Consider the following 15955-nt stretch of genomic DNA (forward strand, 5'->3'; position numbering starts at 1 on the left):
ACAGGTCAAGTCAAGGCTGGCAACCCTTATTTCAACTGACTGGGTAGTGTGGCAGTGCCGAGAAGTTATCCAGTTCTACTAATAATGCTTCAGATTAAATCTACAGAGCAGTAAATCACATTATTTGTGTAGCACACTGGCCATTGCTAAGAGTAGTGCATTCCAACTGCTGCCATGGATGGAATTGCATGCAATGCCACAGAAGCTCTGACATATGAACAAAAGGAATGTTTCAAACCCAACATTGCATAGTAATGAATGCAGCCATAAGGGTGATTGTTGTTTTAGTAATATAGTGGGGTTTAATAGCTGTTATTAAAATAGAATAAAAAGTTATGAAAGTAGTGATAAAATTATAATATGGTTTATAGGAAATTAGGAGTAGCATAGTATACAAATACTAGTTTGACAAAGAGAGAATGAAATTTTTCACAGAAAAAAAAACAAACATGAAGAAATTAAGACTGAAGATGAGTTGTGTAACAACTGCAGGTGTAAATTGATTCCGATAGAAAATAAACTGTTTTTTTTTATTAACAAGAATATGAATTTTATTGGCTGTAAAGACAATTTCTGTCAGAGTTTTGCTTAATTGAATAATAAAATTATCTCATGTTAGTGTGTAGGTGCTCACCCAGAGGATACCAGCTTTAATGGTGGTGATGGAAGAAAGTTTCATCACAGGAATCTGGACAAGGGGATGAGGCAGGGAAAAGGAGGAAGCAGAGAAGAAAGGTGGGGTAACATCCCTAAAGTGTGTCACTCAGTCACTATGAGAGGGCATTTTGTACTGTTGGTCAGTCCTCAATCAAATGCGAATGTAAAGTTTTACAAACACCCTCCAAGGATTTGATTTGAAGAATGAAGTATGTGAAGTGAGAGTTTACTTTCATTCCATGCTAATCTGCAATGACAGAAAAAAAACTGCACTGCAAAAGCACTCAGCACAGTCAACTACACAAGAAAAAAAAAGAGAAAAAAATGAATAAAAGAAAGAAGAAAAATGAAATGGACACTTCACTGCTGGGTCACAAGATGAAAGCAACAAACATTTTCCACTAGTACCTGACAGAGAAAGCAGCATGGTATTTGTGCCTAGCCATGAAGCTCAGCATTAAGTAAGGGACTAACTGGAAACATCTAAAAAATTGGCATAGTTATGAACTCTTAAAAAGACCACAGAAAACTACAAATATTATTGCTGATTTGGCCTCAGTCCTCTATGCATTCTCCTATTGTTAAGTTTTGTTACTGAGAAGAAAGCATAGAATAATAAATTGTTTCCCCATTACAGCAGTCTGTATTATCACCTCTTCATGCATGTGTGTTTCCTCCTAAGACATCCTGTACATGCTATAAGCTGTTTTGATGAAGTTTTTAAACATTAATATGATCTGAATTAATATTCACCAGCTTTTCTGAAGTCACTCTTATAATTTCATGTTGCATAAAAGCCTCAGTTTGAGTTTGTGGGCTTTTAGTTAAGCTTGGAGACAAAAGCTTGTGCTGATTAACATTCTCCTCTCTGAGTTTCTCATTTTCTTGTTGGAGTTTCTCTCTTTCTGCTTGCCACTTATTTTTCTCTTGGTGCAATTCATCTTCCAGCTGCCTACATGAATTTACAGTTTAAAGAGTTAATGATTCCCAGACTCAATTAACAAAAATAAGATATGGTACTGCATTTTTGCACATACCTGTTTATCTTCTTCTGTGCTTCAAATGCCAGTACTAGCTCCACAACCTCATTTTTTAAGTGTACATGACTTCCATAGTTGATACTAGCAACATTCTTCAAACCTTCAGTTTGCTTTGCTAGAATACTGTGTAACTGAATGCATTCCTCTCGCCATCTGTCAACTTCAAGTTGCAGCTGATTGTACTGCTCTGAATGAGAACAAATTTATAACACTGTCATAAATAAATGAAATTAATACTAATTCAAGTATAACAAAATAACACCAGTCGTGTAGAAAATCAGATGTTATGCTGTTGAACAGTCACCTGTGAATGTCAAGTTACCATCCCTAGAGTATTTGGAAACACAGACTTAAAATGCACATCAGGAACACATTCTCAAACATTATATCTATTATATTTGTTTTAGTGTTATAGCAATTTTATACCTTTAGCATGTAGTATGATAGAATAATTATTTCTGTCTAAAATTGGCAGTATTTGTAAAAACCTGTACTTACAGAAGTCCTCAATTATTAGAAAGAGCGTCTATGGAGGAAAAAAAAAAAACTGTTTTTCAGAATGAAAACCATGAACTTGGGCATTTGGGAACAACAGCAACAAGAAAGATCCTTACTATGATGAAGGAATAATTTGAACTTACTTAGCAATTCTTCTCGTCCTGGTCCATCATCTAATGTTTGATTAGAACAGCAATCATCAAATGATAGCTGAAGTTTAGCCATATTTGCATGTAATCTTCGATTTTCCACTTCCAGTTGCTGCAACTGAAATTGAAATATAAAAGGTGTCTCAAGAATGATGCCTCAGAGATAACAGATACTTAAAACAGAATTAAACTGACTCAACACTGCTCAGTTTATGTTCCTGGCTCAAAAAAGGTTTTTATGTAGATGTCACTTATCATTTTTTATGTACAATTTGAGGTACCTTAATATGCAGTGGTCTTTGTAGTATTGCATACTTGAGATTACCTCAGAGTCTGTCACACATCTATAAGTATGAAGAACATTCTCTCTTAACTGTGTCCACATTGGAGTCTATTTCTCAACAGAGTATTTGTTAAACAAACATGCTGTAAAAATGTCAATTTTCTCTGGTCCTCTTCCCTAACAGTTAGTTGAAAATGGAGCTATTTATACTTTTTAACATTACTGGTGAATGGGGTTGTTCATATTAGTAGTTGGGTCTTTTGCAGCTCTGTTTATTTTATAATCAGTTTCATCATACTAATAATAAACACCCACAGCCACTGCACATACCAAATGTTTAACAGTGTCATGTGTAGCCTGCAACATCAAATGTTGCCTAAAGAAATAGTTGTTTTATGTTATGGACTAAAATCTACATCCAAGTTTTATTTCAGTTTCAACACCATGTCTAAATGCCATAATAAACATGTTTAAAATACTTTAATGCTAACTATGAATGAACACTTTTTAAAAAACAAAAATTATGACATTGTAGCCTCGTTGCCTGGAAGGCCCCATCCAGGAAAGTTCAGCCCCGGGTTGCAAGTCTTATTTCAGGTGACGCAACGTTGGGTGGCTTGCATGTCAGTGGTGGTGGTGGTGGTGGTGGTGGTGACACAACACGGCCGGAAATCGAACCTGGGCCCACTGCGTGGCAGGCAAACACATTGCCACTCAGCTAAGCAGGTTGACTACTAATAACAAATCAACATAGATACGCTGCAGACCACCATATAGTGCACAGCAGAGGATACTTTGTGCCACTATTAATCACTTCCTCTCCTGTTTGACTTGCAAATGGAGCAATGAAGAAATGAATATCTAAAAGCCTCCATACAGGCCCTAATTTCTTACATCTTATCTTCATGATCCTTATGTGAAATGCATGTTGGTAGCAGTAGATTTATTATGTAGTCAGCCTCAAATGTTGGTTCTCTAAATTTCAGGAATAATGCCTTGCAGAAAGAGCATTATCTCTCCTCAAGGGATTCTCATTTAAGTTCATAAAGCATCTTCATAACACTTGTGTGCTGATGGTGGCATGTACCCCTCATTCACCTAAAGGGATCAGCAACCCCTCAGACACTGAACCATCATGGGCTTGCATATGTACAAGGTATTGCCTCACTGCATTGAACTGATCACATAAAGGATGACAGACAGCAGGACAAGCACCACCAGAGGTCCTCCACGTCAGGGACCTATTTCCTCAACTGGGTTGTGTGCAGAACTGGATTGGCATGAATTCCTCCATGTCCCATCTATACAGGACAGTGCAAGCCAACACGATTTGACGGTTCACCATACCAGGGTTCTGGGCCAATTCACACACAAGCTCTAAGCAGCTAATCAGTCAGGGCCTGATCAGAAGCCACCACAGCAGCACTTATAACTTTCCAGTGATATCCTGAGACATACCTGTCAACCAGCTATGTTGAACACTCAACCTCTGTCATTAGGGACTATCTGTGGCATGGTCTTCATGCCCCACAATGTTTATTCACTGAGTGTTCCAGGTGTGTGCCTGTTAGTGTCAGAGAAGTTGTATTATATTTTATTGAGAAGAGTTTTCCTTTGTTATTAAATCTCTCTATTGTGGTTGTAATAGACCCTTGTTCTTGTTTAGCTGTATCTTACTATTTCTTATCAAGCATCTACCCATGGGACAAATTGCAGATTGAATCTACTGGTAACAAATCCAGCTGCCCACTCTGAACTGCTTCATGTCTTCCTTTAATACAACCTGATGGGGATGCCAAATACTTGAATGAATGAATAGCACTAGCATTCCATACACCATCTCCTGTATGGATGACACTTTGCCAAAATTCTTCAACTAAAATGAAGTCTACCATTCACCTTCCCTACTGCCATTCTGAGGTATTCAATCCACTTCATATCTACATCTACATCCAATAATTTGACTTATGTTGTACTGCACAACCACAGAAAAAAAACCTATACAAAGGGTAGAAACTGGCACATCCCCATTATGATTACAAAAGTGGCCTCCTGCTGCTGCTCATTTGATACAGAATTCTTATGATAACACAGCTATAAAACATTCTCACAAAAATAGGAGTATGCCATGCTGGAACTTTTGCTTCCACTGATAGAAATACGTTGCACAGAAGCTCGCTAAAAAGTGTATAATCAACTGTTTGAAATATTTCTCAATAATAGTTGCAAAGAGGATCCAAGTTTGTACCATTTATCCATCTTATTTGCTAAGTGAATAACAATTTCTGATAATTAGACAAAGTTAATTAGCAACAGTTAGAAAAAGTACCCTTTTAAGAAAGTGTCATTTGCAGCCTGTCTAAGTTTTCTGATTTATCATGGTATAGTTCTCTAACTGGATTCTTTCATGTCACAGTATAGTCCTCTAAATACATGTTTACATTAAGTATATCCCTCCTAACAAATCTTTCTTACTACTATATTGAAAGTCATTACTGAATTGAATCTTTACAATAGGAAATGTTCCCATACATCACAGCTATTAACTACAGGCAGTGTAGATAACTGTTATGAGCCTGTAACAAGAGGACTGAGTGGAGAGCAAAAAGTTTCACTTCTTAATCAATACTGGTTCTATGATACTGATATAGGATAATTGCGGATTAGAAACTGACATTTGTTTTATGTGGGTGACATGAGCTGCGTACAATTTAATAAAGTATTGAGGAAGATTAGCTCAACATCCTTCTGGTAATGACAAATCAACCATGTCCTCCTCAACAGTAATATCTCATCATTCACCATAACTGATTTAGGAAAAATAAAAAACATGTGTTTGAAACCTGGGAAAAATAGGCAACTTTATCTCCACAAAAAATTAAGACCTGCCATGCAAGTGCATGAGGTCGGGCTTGCTGATCACAGCTTACTGTAATTGTGATAGTGCTGTAGGTTAACATCAACAGTGATCTGATAAACAATTAACCATTATGATAAAATTCTCTTGACCTCACAATAACATCAAATGGTGTAAAATCATCAAGCCCGGCCAAGTACTCCTCTGCCATTGTCAAGTGGTGACTATCTTTTGGTTGCTGCCATCATACTTATACAGCAGTGCTTCCTTCTTTGTTGTCACTGGTGTTTGCTCCACTGCCATATAGTGTAATAATTTCATTGCACACCCACAGCACCCACTTCAATTTTCTGATGGTAGGGTCCGAAGGCTTGCTTAACTATAGGCCATCAACTTCATTGAGAGTGTTGTTACAAATTTTTATCTCTATTGCTTTTTTAATTATGATATCCTAGAAACAACACATCTGTGTAATAACTGATGTCTTTTTGAATGAAATGTGATGTCTGTTTTCCAGAGCATGCTCTGCTACCACTGATCCCTCAGGGTAACAAAAGTGAAAGTATCTTGTGTTCTACTCAGCACTGTTCATTAGTATGCACAGTCTGTCCAACATAAAAATATCCACACCCACACAGTATTTTATGTACTACTGGCATTCAAACACCTATACCATCTTTCAAAGGACTGATGAGTTGTGAAACTTTTGTTGGAGCCCTGATGACCGAATCTATTTCATGTCTCTTTAGGAAATGGCTGATCTTTCCCATTATTGAGCCATAGAATGGAAAAAAACACAAGCTTATATTTCTTCTCGGGGCCCTTCTGCTTCTATGTTTCCGGGAAGATGGCTTTTGAAATCTGGCGATTGTTGTAGCCGTTTTCCTTGAATACTTTCTGTAAGTGACTCAGTTCCTTTGGCAACCTTCCAGTGTATGAGAGAGCTTTCTATTGATGCATCAAGGTCCTAAGAACAAAACATTTCTGTGACAGATCGTGATAGCTGTTAGCTTGCAGGTCCCGATGTGTGTGGGTGGATTTCCAGTAAACACTGTGACTGAGACACACATTGCCTTACAGCAGATGAGGACATCAAGGAACAGCAAGGCAATATAGGTCTCCACCTCAATTGTGAACTTTATATTGTCATGGATGTTGTTGATGTGATCCAAGAATTACCCCAGTTTTTTCACATCAATGAGACCAGATGATGAATGTGTCATTGATGTAATGATAAAAGCAAACAGACTTTGCAGGAGGCAAGTCCAGCATGATGTTCTCCATGAACAAGTTGGGTATAACTAGAGCTAATGGACTTTCCAATGTGAGGCCGTCCATCTGATTTTGTATGATGGAGAATATAGAATGTTTTAATCAGACAAATGCTTTTCACTGGATGTGGCTCCTGCAAAGCCTAGTTGCTTTTATCATTACATTGACAATACATTCATCATCTGGTCTCATGAATGTAAAAAGCTTGGGGAATTCTTGGGCCACATCAACAATATCCATGACAACATCAAATTCACAATGGAGGTAGAGACTGGTAGCGCCTTGCACTTCCTTGATGTCCTCATCTGCCATAAAGCAATTTGTGTGTCAGCCACAGTGTTTACTGGAAACCCACCCACACATACTGCAGACTGCAGATACCTGCACATTAACAGCTATCACTATCTGTCACAAAAATATTCTGTTCTGAGGATGTTAGTGCATTGTGTGAAAGGTGTCTCAGATGCTGAAAACCTGCTGAAGGAACTGAGCCACATACAGAAAGTATTCAAGGAAAACAGATACACTAGTTACCAGATTTCACAAACCACCTTCCTGAAAACACAGGAGCAGAAGAACCCTGAATAAAACTCAATGAAGCCTATGTTTTTTTCTGTTCTGTGGCTCATTAATCAGAAATATTAGCCACTTCTTAAAGGGGTATGAAACAGATTCAGTCTACAGGCCTCCAACAAAAATTTGACAACTCACGAGACCTGTAAAACTGATGTAGGCCTCAGAATGCCAGGAGTATATAAAATACTGTGTGAGCATTGACAGTTTTCTGTCAGACAGAACATGAGAGATGCTTTCCCCTGTCATGTCATAAGAAATCAGTGATAGTAGAGCATGCTCTAGAATATTCACATCATACTGCATTCAAAGAGACATCATTTATTACATGGACTAGTTGTTTCTGGGATAGCATAATTAAAGAAGTGATAGATAAAAGTTTGTGAAAACGCCCTCAGCAAAGGTGGTAGCCTACCGTTGAGCAAGGATTGTAACACAGCCATCAGAAAGCTGAAGCAGGTGCAGCAGGGGCGCAATGCAAACATTACCCTATATGGTGCTGGAGTGAGCACCAGTGACGTCATGTAAGGCGGTGCAGCAGTAAAGGATGTTAGCGGCAACCAAAAGACAGTCACTACTTGACAGTTGCCAAGGAGTACTTGACTGAAAGCTTGTGAGTTTTAAACCACTTGCTGCAGCTGGAAGTTCAAGAGAGTTTTAGTGGTACATATCACTGCAAAACCATGCATTAATATAAATCCTCCATAATATTTTAAATGACTCCACATCATACTTAATCAACATGGAATGAGGTTCAGAAATGTTATATTTATGTATGGCCAACTTCACTGATTTGTACATCACTAAAACTAACTGACTTACAGCTAAGATCTTCCCAATTTCATATTCAAAAAAGATAAAAGGAGCACTAACAACTAGCCCCATGTTAGCACTTTGCCGTCCTCACATCTCGTACAAATTTATACACTTGGCGCCGGCAGCACTCATTCAGATTACTTGGCTTGTCACTGGCCACTGTCACCTTTCCATAGATGACAAGCTTCTAAAACATTGACTTTTGTGAGCTTTAATTTTCCAGAAATCCTCTATTTTGCCATGTCATTCCACAAACTCAAATTTTCTTTTCAAGTAACTTCTTTGCAAGTTCTACACTGTTATAATAATCAGCCATGCAGAAGTGGTGCCACTTTCCCTCAGAAGGTGTCAATAGTTCCATCACTGTTTTTGCTAAAGGCTGTCCAGCACCGGAATATATCTCGAATGAAGAAATGTATCCTGTACTCGAATCACACAGCATCCGAATGAGTATGCTGTATTTCATAATTTTTGATGGATTATAAACTTTAAAATTTAACCGTCCACCCAATGGTGTCATTCCTTTATCAGTTGAGATGTTCTGACTTGGATTAAACATTTCTTCAAACTTTTTGGAAAAATAATCTATTACGAATTGCACTTTGACTAGCCGGTCGGCATTATCCGGTTTACTGTTGCTGTTGGAAAAATGTAAAAATGATAATATTTGTCTGAATCGGTTGCAGGACATCGTTTTGCAAAATATCAGTGTGTCTATCAATGGATTTGTTGACCAATAATCATCAATCCTTGCTGTATTTATAATTCTCATAAGTATAGCAGCCCAAACCAATTTCTATGCTTGGGTCCCATAACATTGACAAATTTGGCATTTTTTAAATCCAGTTTCCTTCTCTTGGAATTTTGACTATAGTACTCGTTGGTTTCATTGCTAATATATTCAAATAGATCATTCCCGATATCTAATTCTACGATATCCTCGATGCTCTGTGTATTTTTGGGAAATATGTTTGGACCCGAGGATCCTTAAAATTTATTATTGGTCCTTGGTAAATCAAAGTCTGACCCCTGTGCACTGTCTTCTTCATCTGATTCAGCCGAATCAGTTGGAAACCGTAGCCTTCTCTGAATTCTTCTTGGACGTATTTTACTATCTTCCTACGATTCTGCTTCACTTTAATTTTTTTGATATCCTATGTCTTCTTCCTAATCAGCCAAGTCATTCAAAATGTCAGACAAGATGCCTGCACCTTCATTGTAAATAATCCTATTGTCTCTTTCATCTGCCATGATGAAAGGGTGCAAGTACTTATAAAAACAAAAAACTTATTGATGTGTGTAACTTATTGTTACCTAAACAAAACACCAACAGAATGCTGGCCACTGCATCATACTATGCTCATGACACCACTATGGTGTCACCGACCACTGAGCGATACTATGCAGACGACACCACTGTGGCATCGCCGGCCGTTGACTGCTACTTTGTGCACGACACCACTGTTGTATCACCAGACAACGTAGTGTTAATATTTCTGAATTATGAGAAGGAATTTGTTCTGTCCTGTGATGCAAATAACTAGCCAGGAGGGTGTACTATAAGCAAAGATGTGAATGGGAAAGAGCACCTTGCAGCCTACGCATCAAAACAGTTAAATGAAGCTGCAAAATTACTTGAGTGTGGAAAAGGAAATGTTGAGTTTGATGTGTGGTATCATGTACTTCAGGCGCTATATTTATCCCAGGAAATTCAAAGTCTTAAATGATCACACAGTGTCAAAATGGCTATTAAGCTTGAAGGAGGCTCCAAGCAGGTGGACTTGGTGGGAATTGAAATTAAACGAATTTGACTGGAGGAGATTTATAAGTCAGGCAGAATGCACATAAAATGCAGACGGATTAAGCAGAAAGTTTGGTGTCATATGGACACTTGGCTGTAACCATACAGAATGATAGAAGCTGCTAACTGCTGATGCTGACTTCAAGCTGTGGTGTCACCGCCAGACACCACACTTGTTAGGTGGTAGCCTTTAAATCGGTCGCGGTCCGGTAGTATACGTCGGACCCGCGTGTCACCACTATCAGTGATTGCAGACCGAGCGCCGCCACACGGCAGGTCTAGAGAGACTTCCTAGCACTCACCCCAGTTGTACAGCCGACTTTGCTAGCGATGGTTCACTGACAAATTACGCTCTCATTTGCCGAGACGATAGTTAGCATAGCCTTCAGCTACGTCATTTGCTATGACCTAGCAAGGCGCCATTATCATTTGCTATTTATCTTGTGATGCATGTACCGTCAGACCGATGTTTACCAATTATGGATTAAAGTTAAGTATTCCAGAAGCTACATACTTTTTTTACTAGACTCAACTCCTTTAACTGTTCCAGACCTCACGCCAGCCTGCGTGAGCTTAAACACGTGCCTTTCGGCTACCTCATAGTTGGCTTGGCTGTCTTGCCAAGTCACAACACAAGCTATTCAAAACATAGCCACAATCTGCCATGCACAATGGAATGCTAGGTAGGGCACTGAAGCTTGAGCCATGCATCATGATGTCTGCTGCATTATGCGAAGTAGTATTGAAAGAAGTTCACAACCACATTCTAACTGGGCACAGAGGTCAAAGAACAATAGATTGTAAGGTTGCTCAACAATATTGGTGAAGAGTGTGAAGACAGGATGTTGACAAGTATGTGAGAAATTGTGTGCTAGGTGCATAGTGTGCTTCATCAGCAAGTACCACTGGTAAAGGGACACCCTCCTCTAACATTACCTTCATTCAACAGAAGTTATCGATAGCAAAAAAAACTTCCTACCTTATAAACAGGTTAATATTATCTCATCGGTTTAACTAAAAGAATTCCATATGATTTTGTGAATGATGTATTATACTTCACTCTAAAATGTATAAAAAGACATTATTTTATTACAATTGATATGTATTAACTGTGTATTTACAGTTAAAATTACTTTTCTTTTGGAAATATTTGAAATCACGAAATAAAATCATGAAATATCTGGCTCACTTAAAATTCCTATTATTAATTGCACAATCTGATAATATTTATCAAATTTATTTCTGGTTTCATTTATAAAATAATTATATAGCTTTGTGAAAACTCTTCTTTTGTCAAGAAAGTTTGTAAACCCTGTTTTGTAAACTCTTTGGACTGTTCTTAGTACCACAGAATGAAGTAATAGTGGGCACAACTCTGATGGAATTGGACATGTTTTTAATTTTGGCAATAAAAATGAAATTTTTGGTTTTATGGAAGTGTAAATTGTAAAGACAGTGTGATATAGAGAAATGTGATACAATAAAAAAAGTACAAAAACAGAAATTACACAACAAACTTACTTAACCGTTATCATGTCATCTGAAAACCTACAAAGTAAAAAAATTTAAGCCTCAAGAATCAACCCCTAGATGTGACAAACTGGAGCCAATGATGAGAAAAGAAGGTAAGTAAAAAAGTTTATTTGTCAATCTTACTCCTCTCAAAGCTTATGAAACAAGTCAATTATTTAGAAGAGTGAAAATCAAGTGTTGATGTGAGGGAGGATAATTTTACAATTGGTGGCGTGATCAATTGACTAATAATGAAGTTTTGTCTGTTAGAGAAGGGACAGTGATTTGTGCCTTTTGCAGTTTATATTGAATTTCCCATCACTCAGAGAAAGAAGACCGAGAGCTGCACAGTCAAGTTATAACAACAGTGATGAGATACTTCCAATAATGATGGACCGGATCAATTGAAAGAGGACTTTACAACTACAATGAGGGACATCAAAAAGGAAAGCTAAGTACAAAGTATTTGTGAAATTAATTTGTTTGTGTACTTGTGTGATTGTTAACAAAATGAAGAGAGATGAGGGCAGGTGTGACGTAGAAGTGAAAGCTGTGGGACCCAGTCAGGACATGTATGAGCCAAGTGAAAATATAGTCAGCAAAGAAACAATAAAAACTGATATTTTGCAGTTAATTTTGGCAAAGCTAGAGGAAATGAAGACAGATAATAACAGTAAATTTAGTGCATTAAGAGCAGTCAACTGAAATAAGCACGGACAATGATAGAAAATTTACTTCACTACAAGGACAATTAAATGACCTAAAAGCTGAAAACAATAGTAAAATGGATAAGGTACAATACCAAACAGACCAACTTAGTAATCAGGTTTCAGAGTTAAAAAATGGGTTGTCCAAGGGATTAAGAAGTGTGAACAAAAAAGTTGATGTCTTAGAAAATAAATTTATTGTTTTGGAAGATGAGTTAGTTGCAGAGTCTGCAAGACAGATGAAGAATGTTAATGACATCAGAGTTGAACAGAAGGTCATAGCAGAAAAAATGGAACAGAACTTTAGTAGTTTAAATCAAAGAATTTTAAATGTTGGAAACATTATGCAAACTAATGTAAATGTTTTAGATCAAAAAATTTCAGCAGTTCAGGAAAACTGTATTTACAAAAATCTGCATTCAAACAATAGTGTTGCGTGGTGCAACATTCCAATCAAAATTTTTTCTGTAAGACAATTCACATCCAGTAGATCTTCTGCACCACTGTAAAGAGAGTTGTGTGTCAGGCATGAGTGACAGTCAAAAAATTAAATTTGTTAAAAGATGTCTTGAAGGCGAAGCTCTGTCTTGGGTAAATCTAAATTTAAGTTAGTGAGAAACATCTCAAAGTTTCAAAAAAAGTTTTTTAAATAAATTATAGTCAGAAGCTGAACAGGGGAGAATTAAAAGTGAACTTTTGAATGGTCCTCATTATAGGAATTGGGCAGTACCCTGAAAGAGTTTTGTAAGAATCAACTTCAGAAATTTATGCACCTTGATAAATCATTTGATGAAATGGCAATGACTGATGCACTCGAAAGGAGATTACCAAAAAGGTTGCAGTGGGATTTAGTGCACAGAACTGATGATTGCCTTGAACAATTTTTACGATATGTTGACAGGCTGGATAGGGCAGTAGAAGAAGCATGTACCATAATAATCGAAATGAGAGAGATTACAATGGTAATAACTACAGAAACAGAGATAATGGTAGCTTCTATCAGGGTCAAAATGTTAATAGAGACAGAAATTTTTAACATCAGCAGGATAGGAATAATGGGGATAACCAAGGGCAATTTAATAGAAGAAACAATTGTAGGTGTAACTACTCGGGAAACAGCAATCCGCCTCAATGAAGGTCCATAGTTTTGGGGCATGGAAACACAAAAAGCATGGGACCTTCAATTTACACTTTTAATTAGACAATAATAACAGTGTTAATAAAGTGGCACAGATATCTGAAGTTGAACAGGAGGAATATCAGATTTCTCACTTATGTTTTGATAAAAAGTTTTGAGATAGTATATTTAATTATAGTGTTGTCAGTACTAATTACAAACCAGAATGTGACACTAATGGGAGTTTTGATGCAGTATGTACTAAGGATTTCTTCTTTTGGTCAGAAAACAGTGTTATTGATGTATACCAGTCAGGTGATGACTCCACTGGATCTGAACTAGATAGTATTTTTTATATAGATGCAAATGAGAGCTGTGAAATGACTGAAGTGGGTATGTCTGAGACTGGTAGCTTACTGAGAATGAATGTATGATCATCAATCATAATCATCATCAGGGATTATGATTATGATGATTATCATGTAGTTGTGGAGTTTAAGAATAATGAAGTTTCAGAGTTATTTGTGAATAAAGGTAAGGTGATGTATGTGATGGTGTAAGTGAGAGTCTTGGAATACCAGTCCAGTCAAAGCAGTTTTTCATTAATATCACACAGAGTAATGAGTTATCTGTAAGCCAAGAGAAAAAGGTCAAAACCTTTTTAAGTTTGTTTTGGACGAGACTAATGGTAACATAGATAAATGTGCATTCTGGAATAATTTAGCTGTGGTTAGTCAAAATTTATATCCAATTTGGTGGAATGAAGTCAAAGAAGATCTGAGCAGGAAGTGTAATTTTGACAGTAATATATTTTTTGTGTTCCTTCTGTAATAAGTGAGGTCAGTTGCACTATGGAATCCATTTCTTGTCTTTAATCTATACCTGACAAAATGAGTAACCAAAGTGATTCTATGATATCAGTAAAGTTGATTAAACCCTGTAAAAACAGTGTGGATGTAGCATTTGACAAAATTGAAAGTGATATTTTACATGAAGTGTCTATTATCAGAGATGATGATTCAGATTTTGGATGTCCATACATTAACATTAAGATTGATCAGTGGGAAGGGAACTGTTTGTTTGAGACAGGTACCAATTTGTGGTATATCTGAACAGTTTAGAGACAAGATCCAGTATAATAAGAATTTTGTGGAAATGTCCATTGCACGTGTAAAGATAGGAGGAACTAGTGGTAAGTAAAGCAAGTATGTAAAATGTTAAGTACTGTTAACTTTTAGTATAGAGGACAAGACCTATGACCATGGATGCTTAATGATCTAGAAGAAAACACACACTACGTTTGCAGATTCATAAGACTACATAATTGTGGTGTGTTTATCAAGAATGTAGTATGTAAGATAATGTCATTCCTAGAGTTTTGTCTTATCTATAGGCTGTTCAAATTTATGATGCACTATATAATGATGTTTTGTAATAGATTTGTGCTTTAGAATATGATACATATATGCTATGAGACTACATGAGTAGATCCTTTTGCAATTTTGAAATGGGATAATATACATAATTTGTACCGTAAAAAATAGGAATAGTATGTTAGTATATCTGTGTGTATCACTTTGTTAGTTTATTCTTTCCATTGCAGTTAACTCTGTTTATCAAAGTTTTATGTATGAACCGTTTTTAAATCTCGTCTCACATAAGTAACTGCTTTTGGAAACTTAATAGGGAGAGCATACTCCGTGTGATGTAAAGAAGGTATTGAACAGCATATTTAGTACATAAAACAATGTTTCAGGATTTGGTTGAATGCTAGACTGAAAGTTTGAGAACTCTAGGGAGGAAACTGAAAGCTGTGGGTAGATTCACTCCCACACTGCTGTATGGCTGTACCTGGCTGGACCAGTCAACTTACAAGAAATCGTAGGTGCTGGGTAATGTACTCAAGCACCTGCCAACTACATCAGTGTTGTGACTGAGATTTGTAAATTGTTAACCAAGACTACCAGAGACAGTGTTATTTCACATAAATGTAAGTTTTTTTTTTTAAGTAGTGGGATTAAATTCCCAATACATTATGTAACTTTGAATCAGTATGTACTTTTTTTATCAGTTGTAAATGAGTCTTCTAGGCCTTTATGTATGTAGGTTAGTTTGTATGTCTTCCACACTATTTGCTAGCATAGTCAATATAACAAGATGTATACATGTCTACTTCCATACACTGATTTTTGTCCTCAAGCTACTTTATTATGTCATCATTTAAAGCTATTTGTGACTCTCCCTCTCCCTCCTTTTATGAATCAACATATCCTCAAATACTCTGGTTTATGTGGCTGATTGATTTTGTACTATATTCCTACTCATAATTGAGTATATTCCTCTGGTCTGTACCCATCGTCGTATTTTTAGAATCGGCTCACTCATCGTACACTTAGGCTCTGAATTTTTTCTCATCTCTTTTTAAGGCTTTGAAGGTGTGATTTTATGGATGTATACTTACAATTTATAATTATAGTCTCTCTACTTATTTCCATAGTGTAGTGTTGTAATGTTATAGTTTTGACTTTGTATTATTTGTCTTGCAACAGTATGCTCCACAGATCTGAAAAGCTGAATGCCAAGCCCTGACATATGTATAGATTATGACTTGTATAGCAGATATTTTTCTGTTTTCTGTAATATGTTATGTACCAGATACTTCTATACATCAGT

Source organism: Schistocerca piceifrons, chromosome X (assembly GCF_021461385.2).
Source record: "Schistocerca piceifrons isolate TAMUIC-IGC-003096 chromosome X, iqSchPice1.1, whole genome shotgun sequence".
Classification (NCBI taxonomy): Eukaryota; Metazoa; Arthropoda; class Insecta; order Orthoptera; family Acrididae; genus Schistocerca; species Schistocerca piceifrons.